This window comes from Tympanuchus pallidicinctus, unplaced genomic scaffold (genome assembly GCF_026119805.1).
Source record: "Tympanuchus pallidicinctus isolate F22 unplaced genomic scaffold, pur_lepc_1.0 scaffold28, whole genome shotgun sequence".
Taxonomy (NCBI): domain Eukaryota; kingdom Metazoa; phylum Chordata; class Aves; order Galliformes; family Phasianidae; genus Tympanuchus; species Tympanuchus pallidicinctus.
Genome location: NW_026294745.1, coordinates 2558746 through 2578852, shown reverse-complemented (window position 1 = coordinate 2578852; position 20107 = coordinate 2558746). Strand labels below are relative to the sequence as shown.

Below are 20107 nucleotides of genomic sequence, written 5' to 3'. Positions count from 1 at the left end.
ACAAGAAGGGAAGAGTTCCCTTGTGACATTCACACAACCATGTAGTTTGGAGCTAACCACAATGGCTGTAAGAATTAAATTGTCCATTTAGATTCCTTTGTTTATTAGAACACAAAAGCCAGCAGCACAGGAACTTGCTTTCCATGGCTCACAGCAAAGACAAGGTTGAGGGGTTGGTACGAACTGGTTCTCATACACAGCTGCACCTCGAAGACTCCAGGAGGTTTTCCTTTCAGAGACGGAGGCCACGGTCACAAATGGTGCAGACCCATAAATCCAGATGGTCACAGCCTTCTGCCACCCATCCATCAGGCAACATGTTCTGTAGGAGCCATGCCACATGCATCTCCCTTTGGTCTCACCTCCACATGGCAAATGAGTCTCTCACTGATTTTTTTTCACTCTGTTCTCTCATAAACAGTGTCTGCCCAGCTATATCCAGCCCTGAAGGATTGAAGTTCCCAGTGGCAGACCAGGCCACACAGCAGCTTCCATGTGTGGGTGCTCCCTGCAAGTCCTTCTCAATGGCAGTCTGAATTCAGCTGTTCACAAACACAAAGTTGTGGTAAGCTAACATTCAAATAAAAATTGTTGGTAAGGCATACCTCTGCATAAGCTTCCTTAGCACTGTCTTGGCCTTTCTTGGGTCAATGTTCTTTATGTTTGCTTCCAGAGTTTTTATTTCCACTCCTGCCAAACTAATTGTAAATGTCTTAGCTGAGGCATCTTTCAGGTTCTGTCGTTTGCTAAGCAACCAAATGTCCATACATTTCCATAGGGGTCTGTAAACATCCCATGGCACATTCTCCTAATTAGAAAACAATGTCTATAGTTGTGTTTATATTGCTACATTTATTAGAAAGATAAAAGGCCAGGGTGGTTTTGTGTGCAACCTGAGATTATTCATTTCTGTGCTGTTTGGAGAGGGTTTTTAGTTGATTTTTAAGAAATGTATCTTGGGGGTTCCTTGGTTACTGAATCAACACAAGCAGAGAGTTTACAGCGAGCTATTGTATGAAATTACAGATCATATGTTACCTGTGAATTTTCCCTATGTTTGTTCAATTCCAAGGAAAAAAATTGCAAGGCTTCAGCAATGAGCCCCTACCTGGGAGACACAACTTGTGGTGGAGCTGTAAGTTTCACATCAGTTGGGCAGAGCTGGTAAAATGTGTCTTAAAGTCAACAAATAGTTGCATAAAGGAGAATCAGAGGTTTCCCAAATTTCTAGGGCGATTCCTCATTTCTTAGAAACCTAAAGAGAGAATCTAACAGGCCATCACTTCTACTCCTCCATGTAACGCAGAGCCTAGCAGTAAAAATCGATTCCAGATCAATGCATTTTGAATTGAATGTGTGTCTGGGAAAGGAGTCTGGTCTCGCTTCAGAGGTAGTCAGCAGTGAAGAGCAGATTACCTTAATGCATTGCTCCAGTTGTTGGAAATCTTCACATCAGGCCACAGCCACCAGATCTCGTTTGTATCTCTTGTCTGCCAGAATGAAAATCCTAAGATCAGTTTTATTCCCAGTATTTCTGCTTCGAGAGGATATAAGAACATTCTATAACAGGAAGAGTAAGTTGCAGTCCTGGTTACTTCTGCCTGAAAGCTATTTTGCAACCTTGTAAGTAATCTCGTGGTCCTTTGAAGCTTTTCCAGTCTATCAACATGCTCTGAACGGTGGGCTCAGAGTTGCACACCTCCAAATGCAAAAGGTGAAACCACTCAGTGTTACTGATGAAATCCCACTGTAGAGTCACAGAACTGTTGTCTGGAGGGACCATTTTTGAACACATGTTATAACCATTGGTTGTCCTGCAGGGTAAGGTAGACTTAAGTTCCTTTCACAGTCCTGCCCTGGCTCCTGCCGCCCTCACAGATGGCTGAAGGCTGTAGAATGGAGAACTCAGAGGACTGTGGTGTCTATGAGTCCTCATTTTGTTAGTCATGAAGGGCACAGACGTGCAGCACCGAGCCTCTCTGCTGGGCTGCAAAAGGAAGAGCTTGATTCGGTGCTAACACTTAAGCAAATAGTGCTCTGACCCACCAATTAATAGAGCAGCCCTTCTTGCTTATTTTTTTTCCCAGCATTTAAACTGCAGCACATTCTGCTTGTGTAAAAAGGCTGCTGTTTGGAGTGTGCTGGAATCAGGTGGTGAGCATACCAACAGCCAGACAGGATACTGTGCTTCCTGTGAGAGTAAACACTGAAAGTCATGCAAAGCATCTTTCATTCTGGCTTGGCTGCAACCACCAGTACAGCCGCTGGAAAGGAAGGGACTTCACAGAGACAGAGAGATTATTCTCTTCTGGCTTGGAGGCTACCTGGCCTTTTAATCATAATTGAAAGCCTGTATTTTTTAAGATTGCTTGCTTTGTTGGCAGAATGCACACCTACAAGCCTCCATTTTCTGGGAGCCTGCTGAGAGGTCTGACACGTAGGAATACAGCTATTGTGTGGATGCTCTTAAGTTTGTGGGCAAGACTGCAGCTTGGGAGGATTGAAGGAGCTCTTGGACTTATCCCAAGTCTGTGTTCAAACATAAAGTAAAAGAGAAATGTGCAACTAAGAAACAGTCCAGATTTGCCTTCAGAAATTCCCTGCTGGATAGTCTCTCTTAATAACTCTGAAGTACCATTACCACCAGGAAAGTGACGCTGGTTTGTCACTGGGCACTGGTTTGTTTTAAAGAAGCAGTTCAGAAAATCTTCAGGAGAATATCTAAAAGTTTCAGCAAGTTTCATATAAAGCAGAGTGGAGTTCCTGTGGCAGAAACTCCCTGACCTATTAAGTTGTCTTCAAAATTTTCAGGAACTAACCTGAAAAGCCACATTTCTCCCCAAAACTATATGGGAACCATTTGCTAGGCATTCAGAACACCTTCTGCGTGGTGTGGTTATTGACGTAAGGACGAGCTGGAACAGATACCAATGGTGTCCTTATTGTTGCATTTTACAAGCTGCATTGCTCACAGTCTTGAGGACAGAAGTCATTCGCAGCCATTCCACGTGGTTTGCTGTCACTTCCAGCCAGTCAGAGTGAGGATGAGCACAGGAAAGCCATTGGGACCGCAGTAGCCAGCATATTCTGCAACAGGTCATTCTGATCTTCCATCATAACGTTCAGGTGTTGTATTTTACACTATTTAGAAGGCTCCCATTGGAGTTGGGCTGGAAGGAAATCAAGCACCCTGCATGAGCATGTGAGAGCTGTGTCTCAACAAATACTTTAATTTCCATGAGCAAGGGCAGTTGGAAATCTGGCCCATTACTGCTGTCTGCCTTTGCTCCCCACCTGTAGGGTAGACATGGCAGCACAGATTGGCTCATGGAAGTGTCTGGGGGGAGAAACATAACCACCACACTGGAGCAGTTCAGCTAAAACAACTCAGAAGAGTAAAGCAATTCAGTATCCACAGCCAGGTCCCAGCAGGATTTCTCCATCACCTTGTGCAGGGAGCTTTTCAGTTTTCTAACAACCAATAAGAATGAAGTGATACTATAAAAAAAGCTTGCCTTTCATACTGATATCCACATGGTCGTTGAACACATTTTCCCTAGCTGGTTTATTATCTGTGTTTCCCTCATGGGAAAATTCAGTATTTTCATTTTAACTTGCAAAATCATATTTCTATCAAACTTTGTTTAGATTATTATAGAGTCTAGCACTACTTAATGCTATTGGAGTCATTTTGGTAAACCAGACTTCATGGCTATTTTCATGAGATCCAGTGTAACTTCAGTCCAGGCTTTTGGAGAGAAATGGCTTTCAGGTCTGCCAGTTAATTTGTGAAAAGATACTACAGGGATATTTTCTGTCCATTCTGTATTTCTTCCCCAGTAAAACTACAAAGTATTCTATTAATTTCATGCCTGGAAATGTTTTAGTATTTGTTCCCTCCTGTTTAGCAATGCTTTAGGTAAAGAACAAGATATGATACCTTTTTAGCAGAGAAGGGAATAGCTTAAAAACACTGATATTTTTGGAGTATTTCCAGCTGATCTGTGCAGTATGTTTGAAGTATTTTATTGCTTCCATAGCGTTAGCAGAGATCTTTGGAGAAAAGAAGGCTTGATGAGGATATTTTGAGTATTTTGAGGTCTGTGTCCTGTGACGTGCTCTGCTCCGTGAAGTTTTCATCGTGAACCTTGATGATACAACCCCATTCTCTAGAAATGCAGATTCCAAAGTTCTATGGCAGCACAACTTGCCTTCAGTATTTCAGTGGGATGCATTTTAGCACTGAACATCCTTGTCACAGCCCAGGTGCATTGCAAAAAGTGCTTCAGGCTGTGATCTTTCTGCCTGTTGCAGCAGTAATCTCTGTAGTGCAGGTACTCTGTGGAGGGCAGAGGCAGGACGTGGACAAGCCCCAGCTGTGTTTGTGATTGGTATTGCACTAAAATATCAGGAAAATGTGATAATTCTGACTCTTAGAAAACCACAAACTGTACTTTAGAACTCTGTCCCCCTGGTAAGGGGCAAACCAAGTAATGTAATCAAGTATTTGGTAAAAATAGTAATAATCACATGTTGAACAGCTTGTGAATCTTATTGGTTTGGCACCATATTGAGAAAAACTTTTTAAGTGCTGCAAAATCTGTTGGGCTTTAAACCTTTAAAACTTTTCCCATAAATTACAGCTCCATTATAATCTAGTTTTATACAAATGTTGTCTTAGTGCTTCAGAAAACTACCTGTCCTGAAATGAAACATGTGAAATTAATCTATTCCAATTCCTTTTGCATTATTCTCTTTACAAGCTGGAAATCTAACTTATCTGTATCTGATCAAGCGCCAATAATGTGAGTCTTTAAGTAAAAACTCACCCAAATTCCTGACATGGTTTAGTTTCAAGATAACCAAGTACAGATTTCCAGGGTATTCTGTAATTGATTTTGTATTTGGTGTCTGTTTATGAGATTTTTGTCATAGGAGAGTGCCCAAGGTCATTCTGAAATCACTGGTGTTGGTATTTATTTCCTAGCCATTCTCTTTCAGCTATGGGAAGATTACTGACTGCCGATTGACAAGAACTGGGATATGGTGACCTGCATACAAGGACATTCTGATAGCTTTGTTCTGGTGAAGCGAGGAGTCTGGAATTGAACTGCATGTATCACACAGCAGGGCACAGGACAGCATTTAGGACAGCATTCAGTCTCGTGTGCTGGTGCTTACCCACTTAGAGGTAAAGGATCTCCCTGCTCAGCACTGTGAAAAGACTCCCACAGCAGCCTGCTGGGCAGACATTTATTTCCTTTCCAGAGAGTATGGAGGTGGCACGTCCATGTTAAGACCAAAAGTGCAAGTCCTGCTCGGAGGCTGGGTTATGATTGCTGGACGAGGATTTTGCTGCGCCGTTCAGCCCTACCCGTGGCGGCCTGCATTCTGCAGTCTGGTTGGGTGCTATGTACAGCATGTCTTTGGGTGAGTGATTCACTTGCTCCTTGCAGTCTCCAGCTAACCCCACAGGAGCACAGCTGTTTGTACTTATATCTGTTGTTTTCTTTTTCTTTGGGGTCAACCTTTGAAACAAAATTTGCCTTGAGAAGCAGAGGGTGATGTGGGAGCCTTTCTGGTTCTGCACTTACTGGAAAGGGTACAATCATTCATATTTTGTCCAAGACTCAGTGAAATAGCTGAATGTTTTCTAGACAGCTGCCATGTCTAATCACACTTATTTGGGTCTAAGTTCTGATGGCTGATTTCCATTTCTGGGGCACTTTCATGCCATCTAATAGACACAACGTTATTTTAAAACTGTGGACATGGACAGAAATATTGCTTAAAATGAGACCGATTCTGAAACAAGGTAGCCCTATTTAGGGTTAATTATGTTATGTTAAGTTAATTATGACCCCTTGAGGGGACTTGGCATAAGAAGCCCTCAGAATATTTACCGAACTGGGACGTTAGCCCAAGGAACGCTTATTGGGCTTGAAATAAGCCCACTTCTTTTTCCTTTTTCTTTTGTTTCTTGTCTCTTTTTCTCGTTTGTTTTCAGTTTGAGAGGAACAAGCATAATTGAGTTGGCAAAGTGTTCTCGCTGACATTGATTTTTACAACATCTTCACCTTTTAGAAAAAGTTTCATATGTTATTGATTTGAAAGTTCACCGTGAATGTTTAAAGATTTGTTTCTCTCTGCTCTGGAGAGGAGAAGGAACACTGTGCAACATAGTGCAGTGTAAAGAACAGCTCAGGAGCATATGCCATGTTCATGCTTTTAAACCCTCCATCTGGGTGTGTATGTTTGCAGAATTTGTTGTTGCTGACCTGTTTCTCTCTGCAGCTATGGCACTTTTGCCAGGGACACAAGTTACCTCTGGCCTAATTTAAGTGTTTGGACTTGTGCCCACACAGAGCTCCACTCTTTAAATTGTCAAACAACTCGGGGAGGAAAAATAGCAAGTAATCTTTGGAAAGCATTCTCTTGCTTTTGGTTTTAATTAACAGCACTCAGTGATGCAAAGTCATTATCACTGTGTCATCAGAAGGACCCCCACTGCCTCTTGCAAGGTCTGATGCACCAGCTTGCATCAGAGAAAACCACCTCACATCGATATGGCAGCAGTCTTTCCCCAGAGACTGAGAGTACTCAGCTGTTAGATGTGGGGTCGCTGTATCTTTCTTGACTATTTAATTGCTGCCTGTGGAGTCCCATTCTCTCTGTGTTTTTTTTCCAAAGAAGTGTTACAATGGCACAGGACTAGACACACACTGGGCATGCTACTTACACAGACATTAGGATTTGGCTTGCTTAAGTGCTCCTCAGTTCCTGAATTTTAATTATTCATTTTCTAAAATAATGCTTCCCTTTGCAGTGAATCACTTGTGACTCTACCCCTGTTGCTGGATCTCAGGATGGACGACCTTAGAGACTTTGCAGCCCACCTAAGCCTTCCTAATTAACACATTCTCAAGTTCTCTTTGCCTCCCTACTCATGATATTTGTGGTATTTCATTGCTACATCTTGTGGCAGTCATCAGGGGACACTGCAATTGGAAATGGGGCTGTGCATTGGAGAGGTATGACATTATAACTCCTCCAATACACTGAAGTAATGGACTGGCATATGTGGATACTGGAGTTGAAAGTGACACCTGGCCTTTCAGGCTGTATGTATGTACAAAGGCATTGCCATGCACTCTCCCGGCCTCTGAGGGCCATGTTGTGTGCTGTTTTATACATACATCCCAAGTTTATTCATATTCTGGAAATCTGTGCCAGGAATGTCTACAATCTGGCATGCAGCATATTACAGCTGCGCTGCTTAAAGCAGCCAGCAAATTCCACTCTGTTCCTGTACAGAGTCCTCTTTGTAGCTGCAGGTATAGATGGGGCACAGGGATCCTTCCCTTCCTCTGTTCCCCAGACTTGCTTAGGAAGGAGGTGACCTGGAGACCTGGTAGCCAGTACTCAAAGCTGAGAAGAAGCCAGGCCACATTTCCTATGTGACTCCTCTGAAGAGGAACTGCTTCAGGTGGCAGTGTTTATAAGAAGTACATCGGAAAAGAATAGAACATGTTCTGAGAAAAAACAAAACCTGAGCACCACAGCCCCCCTAATTCACACATCTACCCAAATAGCCAGAAGCTCGAGGAGCTGCAGTGTTTTTTTAAGCTGAATAGTTCATCTCACTGGGGACCAAGGTAATTAATTGCCTCAGCAAAGAATGACATGTACTGCACACACTGCTTGCAGAAGTTGCTGATGCCCAGAAGCAAAGATAATACCACATTCCCTTTATTCTCCAGTGTCTCCCCTGAGAATTCAGATCAGACCCATTAGATCGCAACGCTGTTTCCAAGAAATGCGGCTACAACAGCATTTCTTTGGAGGTAACAAAAACAAATGGGACTCAAAAGAAAAGCAATTTACCTAGGAAAGTCTGAGAGCTCCAAACATCAGCATATCTCATCTTTCTTGGGATTTTTTATTTTTATTGTGCATTTTCTAAATGGCATTGATTCAGTCCCTGTAGATGGGCCGTGATGGCACCCATCTGGTTTTACGGTGAGGAAAATAGCTGATTGAATCGATACGCTCAACACAGCTGACTGGAGTAAATAAGAAAGGATTTGAAGGAAGCTTTGTGATCCCCCAGATGGACAAACCCACCCTCAGTGCTGCTGCAGTTGCCCAGAAGTCAGTGAAGTGACATAAAGAAGGAAGAGCGGCCAATAGATTTCTTCACAAGGCAAGCTTCCGTGCTCTCTGTCCATCACAACTTCAGCAAAGCCAGTGGTCTGGATTCTGCAGAAAAGTGGGACCATTACCCAACAGGTAAATGATTTCCACTGCTGCACTCCACGATCACACTTAATTATTCTGCATGGAGCAGTTGTCAAATAGAATAGAAAGTGGTGTGTCCCACAGGAAGGCCATCAAGGTGTAGCAGTAAGAAGTCTTGGGGGTTCAAACCTGGCAGCAAATCCTGCCTCAGATTAAACAAACTGCAGAGCTCCTGTGGAGTCCCAGGTTTTCAGCTGCAGAGGTCATGGGTTCATGTTTCTCTGCTCCAACCTTTGGAGCACAATGTGGCTGTAAAAATTCTCTGTGGAGACATTTAAAAAAAGTCCACATCACCTCTGGCAGCGATAGGGCAGCCAGAGAGTGGCAACTGATCTGTTTCTGGAAACCCACAAAGAACTTGACATGCAAGGATGGTCCCTTGGGTGGGCAGAACACTACAAGCAACAGCTCACTGCTCCCTGTGCTTGCCAGGTGTGTATCAGATTCCACAAAGCAACTGGCAGCCTGTAATCATTCCAGCAACTTACCCTTGAGCTGATAATTGAAAGTAAGGAACAGAACTTAAAAAAAAATGCCTGTTTTATTTTGATGTCTTTATTCTTCATGTTCAGACAATACACAGAGTCTTTCAGACCCCTGCTTTCTTTCAAAGCCTGTATCAATCACAGCTATAAAGTTATTGTCCTAGGAGTGTTTTTCCCAAGCAGCAGGAAAGTTATTTTCTTAGGCACCTCATTCTCACTTCATATTCTTGGGAGCTACTTAAGAGAAGGATCTGTTAGCTTTATGACAATTCCCTTTACTTATGTGCAGGGATGGCAGTTTTCAGTTTATCCCCTTGAAACATTGTGCACTGAGTGTTTCAGGAATAGATCTGCAAGCAGAAATGCTAGTGCAAGATTTACTCCAAGCCATCCCCAGGGCTGTTCATCTCCCAGCTTTCCCTCCTGCAGCTCAGATACCTTCCTACAAATCCAACCTCCCCATGCACCTTGGGGTTTATCTTCTGCCCTTGCTGCACTGCCCATAAAGCCCACTTGCTGTATGATATCTGAGAAAACACAAAAATGAGTTGGTATAGTTTAGTAATACCTATTTCTCCCCTAGAAAATACTTGGCTCTGGGAAGAGACGTGGAGGAAATGTCTGACAGATTTTTGTGACAGAGAGCAGCGCTCCCTTGGTGAGGAAGGAGTGATGGACGTCCTCACTGTGGCCAGTTCTGGTTAAGGTTAGTCTCCACTTGCTTCATATGGCCTTTTGCTACTGAATTTGTACTCTGTGTCTCTGTTTGGAGCATTTGGCTCAGCATTCAGATAATATATCTGCTTTTAAATGATGAATTAAATTAGAAATTCTATTTCTGCCTGCATACTAAGGAGGGGCAAGGAAGGAGGCTTCCAAACTCTGGTAGTATTTTAGTGCAGTGTGTGATCTGGAGCAAAACAGGCTGCCTCTCCACACTTCGATAGATCACACTTGAACAAAGTGGACTCTTAATGCCTACTTGCCCACAGAGACATTAAAAAATGTAAAAAGTATTTGTAAATTAAAATGCTAGAGTGGAAGTCTCTGGTATGTGTAATTGTAGAGTATCATATTAAGTAGGAAAGAAAACTGTCTGGGGAGTTCCTGGCGTTACATGAAGCCTAGCTTGTCTAACTTAAATAGATTTAATAAGCTCTGCTAGTATTAAAGAAAGGTGGCATTTAGGCATATTTATTTGAATTTACATAAGCATGTATCAAAGGAAAAAGAATCCAAGCTCTCGGTTTCTTCAGTCTAGTGTTTGATACTTCACCCCTTCCAGCGTATCATAAAGTTCCTTTTCATAGCCTCAGAATAACACGTGGAGTTGAGTGAAAGGAGCTCAGCTTGTTACTCTGTGTGACTGTCTGGAGGCTCAAAGTGGAGCTCTGTCTGTATTTGATCGATTTTTCCATGTTCGTGTTGTGTCTGACACTCCAGTGCTGTTAGAAAGATGAATGGCAAAACCTGACAGAACAGGTCTCTTTATTTGGTCTTACTTCTCAGGATGAAGCAGTGACTTTGATGCAGGCAGAGGAGACTGCAACCTTGGGAACAAAACAAGTGACCGTGCAGTGGTTGATGTGACCGAGGAACCATTTCGTGCCTTTGAGCTTCATTTAAGTTCTTCATATGAATAAGAGCAAAAATGTGTGCTATGTACTGAAGCAGCAGCAAGTTCAGTCCAGAAAGCCCTGCCCTAATTGGAATTAAACTTCTGATGAATGGCATGTAGGTAAGACTTACATGTTGGCCTGCCTGAATTATGTCATGTCCCTGAGAATGAAAGATACAGCTCTCTTTCTCTCAATTGGAAATCAGTTTATTCTCCCTCTGTCTTATTGGAAGAATGGGTCTGCTCATCTTGCTCCCCTCTGCTTTTGCATGAAGCTATATTTGTTCTGACAGCAAGTGTTATGCTCCAAAGGTCAACCCTTAAAACAGCCAGCTACATCTTGGATGACACAACCTCATCCTAAAAGCTATGAGGAGCCCTTGGCAATTGCAGCCAGAATCTAAAGGGCAGTCTGTGGTCAGAAACAAGAACTTTTTTTTGCTAATACAAGCTACAGTCAATTCTACCAGCTGTTTCCAGACTTTAGCAAGTGTTTCCTACTCAAATGGAGAGAATGGTTGATGGGAACTGGACTAGATACAGCCATTCTGTCGAATGGTCCAAAGTTACAACCACAGCAAAGTTGGAAAAGATGCTGGATGTCTCCAATGCACTATGTACCAAAGTGCCAGATGTTTAGGATCCCTTAAGTCATCTAACAGGCCTTCTCAAGGCAATGTTACTCTTGAGTATCTTGGTTCTCCTGTAAAAGCATTAAAGTGAGCTAATTTTAACTTTGAATTATGAGATTTTCTCCAACAGAAGGTGTCCCTGAGGACACCAGGGTAGATTTGATTTCCAAAACGTTGCCTTTGTATATTTTAAACGGAGCATCTGGATGAAGTTCTAATGGCCAGTTCAGACTGTCTGATTTATAGCAACAGCTGTTCACCTTTGTAGATGGGGAGATTCACAGAGATACAGAACACATTTATGAACTTGATATTCTGTGCCAAAGGTCAGGGTTTTTTGCCTCAGTTTTGTGCAGGTGTAAATCTAGATAGGCTCCCGTGAAGTCAGTGAAATTGCTCCATGAAAGGCATGGAAATTGGAGTTACAGGAAATAGCAGATCAGTTCTTTCTTTCTCAAGTAGACTGAATTTTAGAACCCACAGCAAATGGAAAGTGGTTAGGGTTGAAAAATACACTGGAGTAGTGATAGGGTGTACCTCTGAGTGATGGGGAAAATGTTAATTCCTTCAAGGGGAGCGACTTCTTCACATGGCTTTCAGATGGCAATCAGAAAGCCCAGCATTAGGAAGCAGAAAAAATGAAAGAATAATAACAGGGAAGGTATCTTGGATGTCCTGTTGTACCTTTGTAATATTTTAATTCCCATTTCAAAAGGTAAAGCTTCTACTGCGTGAAACTTCATGCAAGTATTTCTTTAGTAGTTGATGATTCCAAATTTAAAAGGGGCTGGGGGAGAACACCTGCTTTTGGACAAGTGTATCAGCACTCTTTTCATCTTTGTAGCTTTTTATTATTATTTTTTTCCTTTTCCCCAATAAAAAAATAATGCTTCAGATTTCTCCATGACACTTTTTTGTTTGAGTTGAGCAGATACTTTCTGCTTTCAAAATAATAAATGTTTTGACAAGAATAAAAGAAGTTAAGTGCCTCCAGATCCTACACAAGATCCAACCTAAACTTATCTTTGGGGACTCGGTTATGCTTTCCTAAGACAAAGTGTTTCTGGAGCATTAGAAGCCAAGTGAAGAATCAAGGCCATATAACTTTATTATTACCAAATCTGCTGTGTTTCACACATTCACACTCTCTTCTCTTTCAGCTACTCAATCCACCTCTATGTTTTCCATAAAATACTCTCAAAGCTGGGCTGCTGGTGCCAGCTCTGATCTAAAAAGCTGTGACGATTGAGAGTCCTCCATACTCCACCAAATGGAACAAATAACATTATTAATTCAGTATGCAGTTGTCTGGCTTACTACACTAAGCTTAATAGTTAATACAATGCAATGGAGCCTTATTTCCAGCTACTGGATGCCTTCCCTTAAATTGCCTCTTCAGCCATCAGGCTGCGATAGCTTTGTTTGAAGCATTGTTCCACCTGAACTACAGAAAGGAAATTCCCCACTAAAGCTGAGATATTAGAAACTGTTTTGCTTTCCCAGGTGGAGGCTTCCAGGGCTCCAGACCACATCAGGAGCACAGGTGTAGGTGTTGGGTTTGTTTGGGTGGCTTTTTTTGCCTTGCTGACTCATGCCCTAACTGTGATAACTCAGGCTCTCTCCTGACTGCATGAGAAGTGTTGTTGCTCATTTGGTTTACCCTGGCAGCACGGTCCTGAGCAGAGGAACAGGGGCAGAAGGTGCCTGAATGCCACTGACATAAATGTAAACTCCCAGAGGATCAGCTAGAGGTAATGCTGTTGCTTTGCATGGATCTTTGTCTGACATAGTGGTAAGGTGCAGTCAAGATGTGGAGCTAAGTCAGAGACCTGGGATTCTGCCCAAATGAAAACCAATGGGATGAATTCACCCTGGTACCTTTTAAGCAGGCTGAATACAAAGCAAATAGTTCAGAGCCAGCTACTGTGTTTCAAAGCCTTCAGCTTTATTCGTCTAAAATATTCCAGCATAAGAAAAAGCAATTAAGGACTATTCTCTGCTTTGTCTGGTTTAGATCTTAAACTCCTGAGGGCAGGGGCTGCCTTGCAGTGCCTGTTGCTGTGGCCTTAATGTTGATCCAGCCCATTCAGTGCAGAGATAATAAAAAAAAGAGCTCTTTGCAGCAGTTTTGTATTGCTCTGTAGGTCTGGGCAACAAGAGGTCATCTTGTGTAAGGTTTCAGTGATTTGGCTGATGAAGCACCTGATGATGGAGTTTTGTAGCCAATGCTGCTGGTGAGTTGCTATTAGCAGAGACCTAATCTGAATACAAATATCTGTGGAAACAGTTTACTGCACCTGGCAAGTTTGTGCTGGAACTTCTCATCCAATCCAGGGATCGAAGCAGGATGATTTACGGGATCTTCCTGGCCAATAAGCAGTATCTTATTGGAAAGGTTTGAAATTCTACCTAAAATCACAGAGTGAAAGGTTTTTAAATTTGCCAGGAAGTTATTTTCAGGGTTGACCTGGATTTGCACAAAACAGCACAAAGGAGAGAACAGCTGGAGGCATTAAGTGGGAAGAGAACAGCATCTGACAGATTCTCATGGGGATTATTATTATTTTTTAAGGGAGGTGAATGGCATATTGTTGCCTCAAATATCTGACAAACAGAGGAAGGCAGGGAGCTAGCAGCTGGCAAGGCAGCCAGGTCCAGTGTGCGCTGGCATAAGTGGGGTCCAAACCACTGGGCCTCTTGCAGAAAAGGATTTTGCCACTGGTTATCCTGGGATGAGGCTGTGACATGAACTCTCGTGTCTAAACATGACTGCATTGCTTATCTCTGCTGGACGCCCATGTCTGCTGTCAAGGCAAATATTGTTCTTAACATGGATCTGCCAGAACTTCATGCTTTGACAAGTGTATTTTAAATGTCCTAGGCAAGATTCTTCATGCAGAGAAAGAGGATTTGAGGGATGTGGCCACCGGTAATACAGAAATCCATCCGAATTTCAACCCAGGGCATACCTGGGAAGCATAAGCATGATGCAACGTTCTTTGTGCGTGGCTTGTTCCTAGATTGGACTCTGGAAAAAACAGCATCCCTCATTGCTGCCAGTTTTCCACTACAGTCCCTCTTATGTCCCCCTTTCCTCTGCTGTCTGCATTTCTAGCCCCAAAATGCAGTCAGGGCCAGAATTGTTCCAGAAGTACAATGTGTTCATGTATTTCTTTGGATTGGAGATGGTAGGATGGTGCCACATTTTTCCCAAATATTGAGAGTTTTCCAGCTAGTTCTGGCTGGTCGCTTTGCTGAGGTCAAAACATTGGCTGAGGCAAACTTGAAGATGTTTTGTGCCATTTCTCAGTGAGTGTGGTTGGTTGTTTATCTTTCAAACATCAGCACTTCCTGCATCAGCACAAGATTTTCTCTAGGAAACATAAAAACACCTTTTCATTTTGGCCTTTGGAAACCTTTTGAAGTCTTCCAGCTGAAAAATAGCAAGGTCCCCAGGCTTGAGCATTTGTGGATACTTTGCAACTGTTAAGGGCTAAAAAGCAAATGAAAGTCCTGGGATCTGTGCTAGGAGGGTGCAATAAGAGATGAATGTGCAACAGCAAATTGCTTTAAGCCCTTCCCTACTATTTTCCAGAAGAGTCTTGATGGAAAATTGTCTTCTCAGCCCCGAGTGTGAAAAAGCACTGCTTTGTGTTGCCTTTTCTTTTAGTAACTTTAGTGTCAAATGTATTGGTTACACATTGGACACGTTTTTAATGCTCCATGGTGTATATTCTTCCAATAGGAAAAACCACCTAGAGCATCAGCTGTGTCTTTCTTCTCTCTCCACAAAGACCTATGGGGCATCCTGCATCCCTGTAAGAAAGGAGCTTTGACCTTTTGTCTGTTCTGACTGGATTTCTTTTTGCAGACCTTGCCTGACATTGCTGTCCATTTCAAGAGATACTTTCCTGTCTACTTTGCCTGTCTAAGGCACCAACATCCAGCTTCTACTTTTGGTTGCTCCCATAGGTGCTTTGGATCCAGCCTGGTAAATGGTATATGGTATATGCCTTTTAAATGGCATATAGCACAGAGTCTGAATTAAGATCATGGACAAGTTTGATCAGCATCAGAGCTTAGGTGCCTATTCCCTTGGTTTAGCACATTTGCCAGCGTACAGCAGCCAGACACGATCCCTTCCTGCACTCACACACACAGACAATCAGACATTTTAGTAAACCTTTCTTTGCACAGCATTTCAATAATATCCTTAGTGTTAAGGGCATTTGGTTTTGTATCTGTTCAAAAGGGGATGCTGCAGGCTTAGTCACCCATTTAGCTCTTAGCTTTGCTCACTGGAGCTGTCTCAGAGGATGAGCTTGCTGAGCTGCCCAGATGTCACCCCACAAGTGCCCTTCTCTTGGGCTGGGGGAACAGGGGTGCAGGGAGCCTGCCTCTCTGAGGGGCCCTGGACTGGAAGGTAACATGAGCGGGGCACAGCCCTCCATCCAGCAGTGCAGTGTTTGGGAGGACTTCTCTCTCCTCAGGGGCTGCTCTGCTCTCTTCATCCGCTCTCTGACATGATCCTATATCCAGACTCTTTAGAAGAGGAAAAAAAGAAGCAAAACTGAAAGCTGCTATTTTTAAACCTTCCCTTTGGCTGTCTTTGCAGCGCTGCCTTCCTCCCCGCGTTTCAAACAGTGTTCTTTTGAGAACTAGGCACCAGGGCCCTGCGGTTTCCTGGTACTTGGAACATAAAATCTCCTAATTCTTCTCTCGCAGCAAGCTTCAGAGGCCGGGGAGTGATTGATATTTTCTATCGCTTCATTAATAGTCACAGCACAGTAGTTTTCTAATCTGTTTTTGCACCGCTTTTTATTCTGAATAATTTGTCTTTCAAATTTTCTCAGCCCTCCGTGTCACACAAAGCAAATGCTGTTTGCTCCCCTCCTGCCTTTTAACCACTGGGTTGGGACCTTCGGGAGCTGCTGAGGCAAAGCGGCCCAAGAGATGGGAAGCTGGGACCTGCCTCGTGGAGCCTCCTCATGTGTGCTTATAGCACAGCTTGGCAAATATACTTGGGATATGTCCCAGAATTGGATAAATTGGAAGTAACTGCTACAAGGGAAGTCTCCCCTTATCTCTCTGCTGACTGATATCAGGATCCGTGGTGTAAGTGTTGCTGTTGCAAAAGATAAATGTAAGCCGTGCATAAGGCAACCTGCAATCTATTCAGGCAAAGGGGAAGAAATGTGAGTGTTGAAGTTATTGAGAGTCTGAGGCCTACTTCTGGTGGCAAACGAGGTGCTCAGGGCACAGGAGAAAATCAAACAAAAAGGATCCAGGGAAAACCTGGGGCATCTGCTGCTGATCGTGTCTTTCCCAGCACATCTCCAGGAGCGAAGCTCTCCAGGATAAAGATAGAAAACTGCAATGGATCCATTTGCCAAGAGGCTTGGGCATCATCCCATGAGATGTGGAGAAAAGCAGAACAAGGGCTAGCTGTTGTGAAGCTGTGAACTGGCTCAGCTCTGCCACACTGTCTGAGCTATGTCTCTTCATTGCCTTTTGACCACCTGGACCCTTACCTGTAGGTGGGCTGTCTCCCTGGGCTAAACAGCTCACTGTGCTCTGGCATGTCTGCATTATTCCTGAACGTTCTGTACACTGTTTTTTCATTCAACCCAACTTGGAAAAAGGCAGACAGGCAGTAGTCTGAACACCCCAAGAGTCTGTATTTGCTTTGTTCCTTATGTGTTCCAGCACAACCTGCTCTCCTGTGATTTAAAACAATGTGTCTTTGTGCTTATCTTCTGGGCTTGGCAAGGCGATTTTTACCTTTTCGTTTTTGTATCAACAGGAGAAATTGCTGTCTAACTGATCCTTTGTGGACCTCTGACCAAAACCATCCAGTGCAACATATGGTAAGTCATTCAACCTTTTTTAAACTCGGAGCCTCAACTGCAGCTATTTGTGGGTGGAAATTGGCATATCAGTAGTTCCTTTTTGATTGCAAAAATGATGAATTCTGGATTATGTTATTATGACAACTCAGTTTGGGTTTCTCTAGCCTTTCCTTACATTACAAGGCCTTTGACTTTACATTTATTGCTTCTGGTGCCTGCCATAGCAGCTTAGCAGTGCGGCATGTTAGCAAGGGAAGAATTTCAGCCGTGCTCCCCTTGCTCCAAAATACACATGTCCTTATTACTTATATTAAAGAAGGTTTGTGCCCTGATGTTACACATGGCAACAGCTTGTGAGGAAGTAGCTTTGGGTCATCCTGCATTTCACTGGATTGTTGGAGCCATTCTTACTCATGTCATCCTCTGAAGAAAAGAGGGGTAAGACAGTAGATAAGGCCATCCACAGCTGACTGCCTGTAGGAGATAACAGTTGGGATTTATTACAGCCTCAACCATTGTGAGAGGTACAGCATAGAACGGTGGAGACAAAGTGGAGTGAAATTGTGCTGGCATTCTCTGTGCTAGTCCAAACAGGAGGGCTGGTATTGCTACACCAGCAGATTTCTATCAGTGCAATGACAAAGCTTTCAGACCCAGCCTATGGAGTTGTTGCATGACAGATTGTTGCACCATCACTTCAGCACTTGTGTGCTGTACTTTCAGCACAGGTTTAGGACGTAAAACCTGACTGTTTGAATCATATGAATTTTCTCTGTGTATGTATTTCTGGAATCTTGAGAAGAGTTGCTGCGTATTGCAGAGATTGCAGGGAAGCTGTGGATACCCTCTGAAAGGTGGAACAGAGTCTGTTTGGAAGATGGAGGCAGCTTCTTCCCTCTGTAAGAACTTTCAGGCTTTTGGAAGGAGATCTCTGGTTTTGCACTCCCACTGACAAATGAAGTTTCCAGTCTGTTGGGTTGTTCGTGCAGCACCTCCTGCTAGCACCGAATGCACCATGTACATTATGCAAATGTTTTTTATTACTTCCAGATATAAGCTCTTCTTGTGTTTCCTTTGTGGTTAATGCAGCCCATCTGCAGTTAAAAAAAAATGATGTTCAAGTCTTCCTCTTGGTATTTTGTGTAGTGCTGCACTTGGGTTAACACTATAAATACGTTCCTCTTGCTTTCCACCTGCTTTCCCCCACGTTCGGAGCTTTGGAGTTTCTTAGTTTTTCCAAGATACACCTATTGTCTCAAGGACTTTTATTTTGGCCGTGTGAGAGAGGAGTGACTATAAGGGGCTTAAGGAGAATAAGAAAGGTGGAGTAGAGAAGTCCATACTACAAGCAGCAGGGTGGCTTGGAGCTCTCTGGACTTCAAGGGCCACCTGCTGCAAGGAGACACAAGGAATTCTGGATCAACTGAAGTGAGGAATGCACACTTCCAAGGAGGCCTGCTGTGTTATACTGCACTAAAATGCATCCAAGTGTCTGTACAACAGTCGTCTCTCCAAATTCAGTCTTGCAGCAGCCAAGGAAGAGGGAGGTGTTCAAATGCAGCTGTACTGCCTGACAGTTTTTCTGGTTTTGACACAGCCTTTTGCAGGAATAGCTGTAAAGAATGGATTGTTCTTTAACCTAGGCTTATACAACAAGGAGCTATAAGGAACAACTGCAGTTCCTTACGCTGCAATTACACCTCGTAATGGACTGGAGCTGGGAGCAAGCCCAGCAGCTCGGATAAGGGATGCCAGGCTAGAAGCAAGAATGACAGACCCTTGCTCCTTTTCCAGCTCTCAAACTTTCTTTTCAGTGCAGTGTTCTGGGAGCACCTCTTTGAAATACGGTGGCAAAAGTCACACGGCTCAAAGGGTGCAAACCAAACCCTGGTAGAGGGGATGTCCTCTGCCTCCATTTCTTACTTGTGTTGAACTGGGCACAATGTGATTCTATGGTAGCTCATGCACACGGTGTCTTGTGTTCATTCTAGAGTCTCAACAAAGGAAATCTGTGGGCTTTTTGCTTTGGAGGAGTGGGGAATTTGCATCAGTAAGGATTAGAGTCAGCAGAGTTTAAGGGCAGGGAGGATTAATTCCTCGTTTTGTGGCATTTATTGTTGATATATGTAAAGATGCTGTTGCAGGAAATTAATTGTTTGTATTGTTTGTATTGTTGCACTTGCTGACACTGTTGTTCTAATTCTCACGAATGATTCTTGGGCTAACTATTGGCAAGGGCTACGAATGGGGAATAGAACAGGGAAACCTGAATGGAGTGAGTGCAGACACTGAGTTTCTGCAACAGAAACATGTATGCCATAGCAAACCAAGAGAGAGCAAGCCTGGAGACTGCTTCTGCTGAAATCAGTGCCAGTGTTTCTTGCAAGCACCACTTTGGCCCTGGGTGCTGACACAGGCTGTATTTTGGCATCATTCATAGCAAAGGATGGTTGTTTTGGAGATCCTTCAGGTTTTTGCATATCAAACACAGCCAAAGTATTTTAGAGATGCTTTTTTTCTCCTTAAGCAAGAAAATTAACTTGTCTAGAGGTTTGAAAATTAATCATCAGTCGTAGTGCTTACATGTTACCTTCAGTAAGTTCATCAGTAAAAAAAAATCCCATCCCACCCCCCCAGCAGTTTCTTTAAGGGCTCACAATATGCCTGCACAGCCTAATGTACTGAACCTAACAACAAGCATGAGCTGTCTCTTAAAAGTAGAATGTGGAATTATCACAGACAAAACAAGACTCGGACATTGGCAAGGAAAAGCCTCCATGCCTGACTGAGCTACATTTCCTAATTGCAACCAGAGATCTTACTCTGTGTAACAGTTTAAAGGCTTTACCTTGTTTTCCAAATCCTATTAGTTTGCCTCTATGAAAAGCTATTTCCCTCTCTGTTCTTTGGTGTAAGTTACCAAATAGCAATCTTCAAACTGTCATTTCCTTTTTTTCTTTTTATTCTTCTTTTTTTTTTCCACCTGCCACCATTTCAGTTCTGTAGCCATCCTACTTTGGTGCTAATCCAGCAGAGGTGGCCACGATTCTGCAATGCTCAGAATTAGGTTAGGAAAAGGAGGTTGACCTGCCAGGAAGCTGCCTTAACCCATGGCCTTCGTCCTTCTCTCTTGGCCTCCAGGGTTTAACTCCCACACCAAGGCAGTGTGTACTGGAGTCCAGACTGTTTTGCACTTGGGGCAAAACCTTCCCTCTAACTTTCACA

General features: G+C 43.2%; 1 protein-coding gene across 11 annotated transcripts in view; it reads left to right on the top strand.

The window, feature by feature from the left end:
* CCDC92 (coiled-coil domain containing 92) overlaps window positions 1–20107 on the top strand; it is a 107564-nt gene that overhangs the window by 47169 nt on the left and 40288 nt on the right. For 6 of the 11 annotated variants that reach the window (XR_008208646.1, XM_052691051.1, XM_052691057.1 and 3 more), the window contains 7 exons: window positions 422–565; window positions 5002–5430; window positions 6827–7031; window positions 8111–8289; window positions 9367–9489; window positions 10293–16517; window positions 16837–16900. The gene's annotated coding sequence lies outside the window, so the exon portion shown is untranslated. The remainder of the gene's footprint in view (window positions 1–421; window positions 566–5001; window positions 5431–6826; window positions 7032–8110; window positions 8290–9366; window positions 9490–10292; window positions 16518–16836; window positions 16901–20107) is intronic. The other 5 variants (XM_052691049.1, XM_052691055.1, XM_052691053.1 and 2 more) reach the window with 5 other exon arrangements.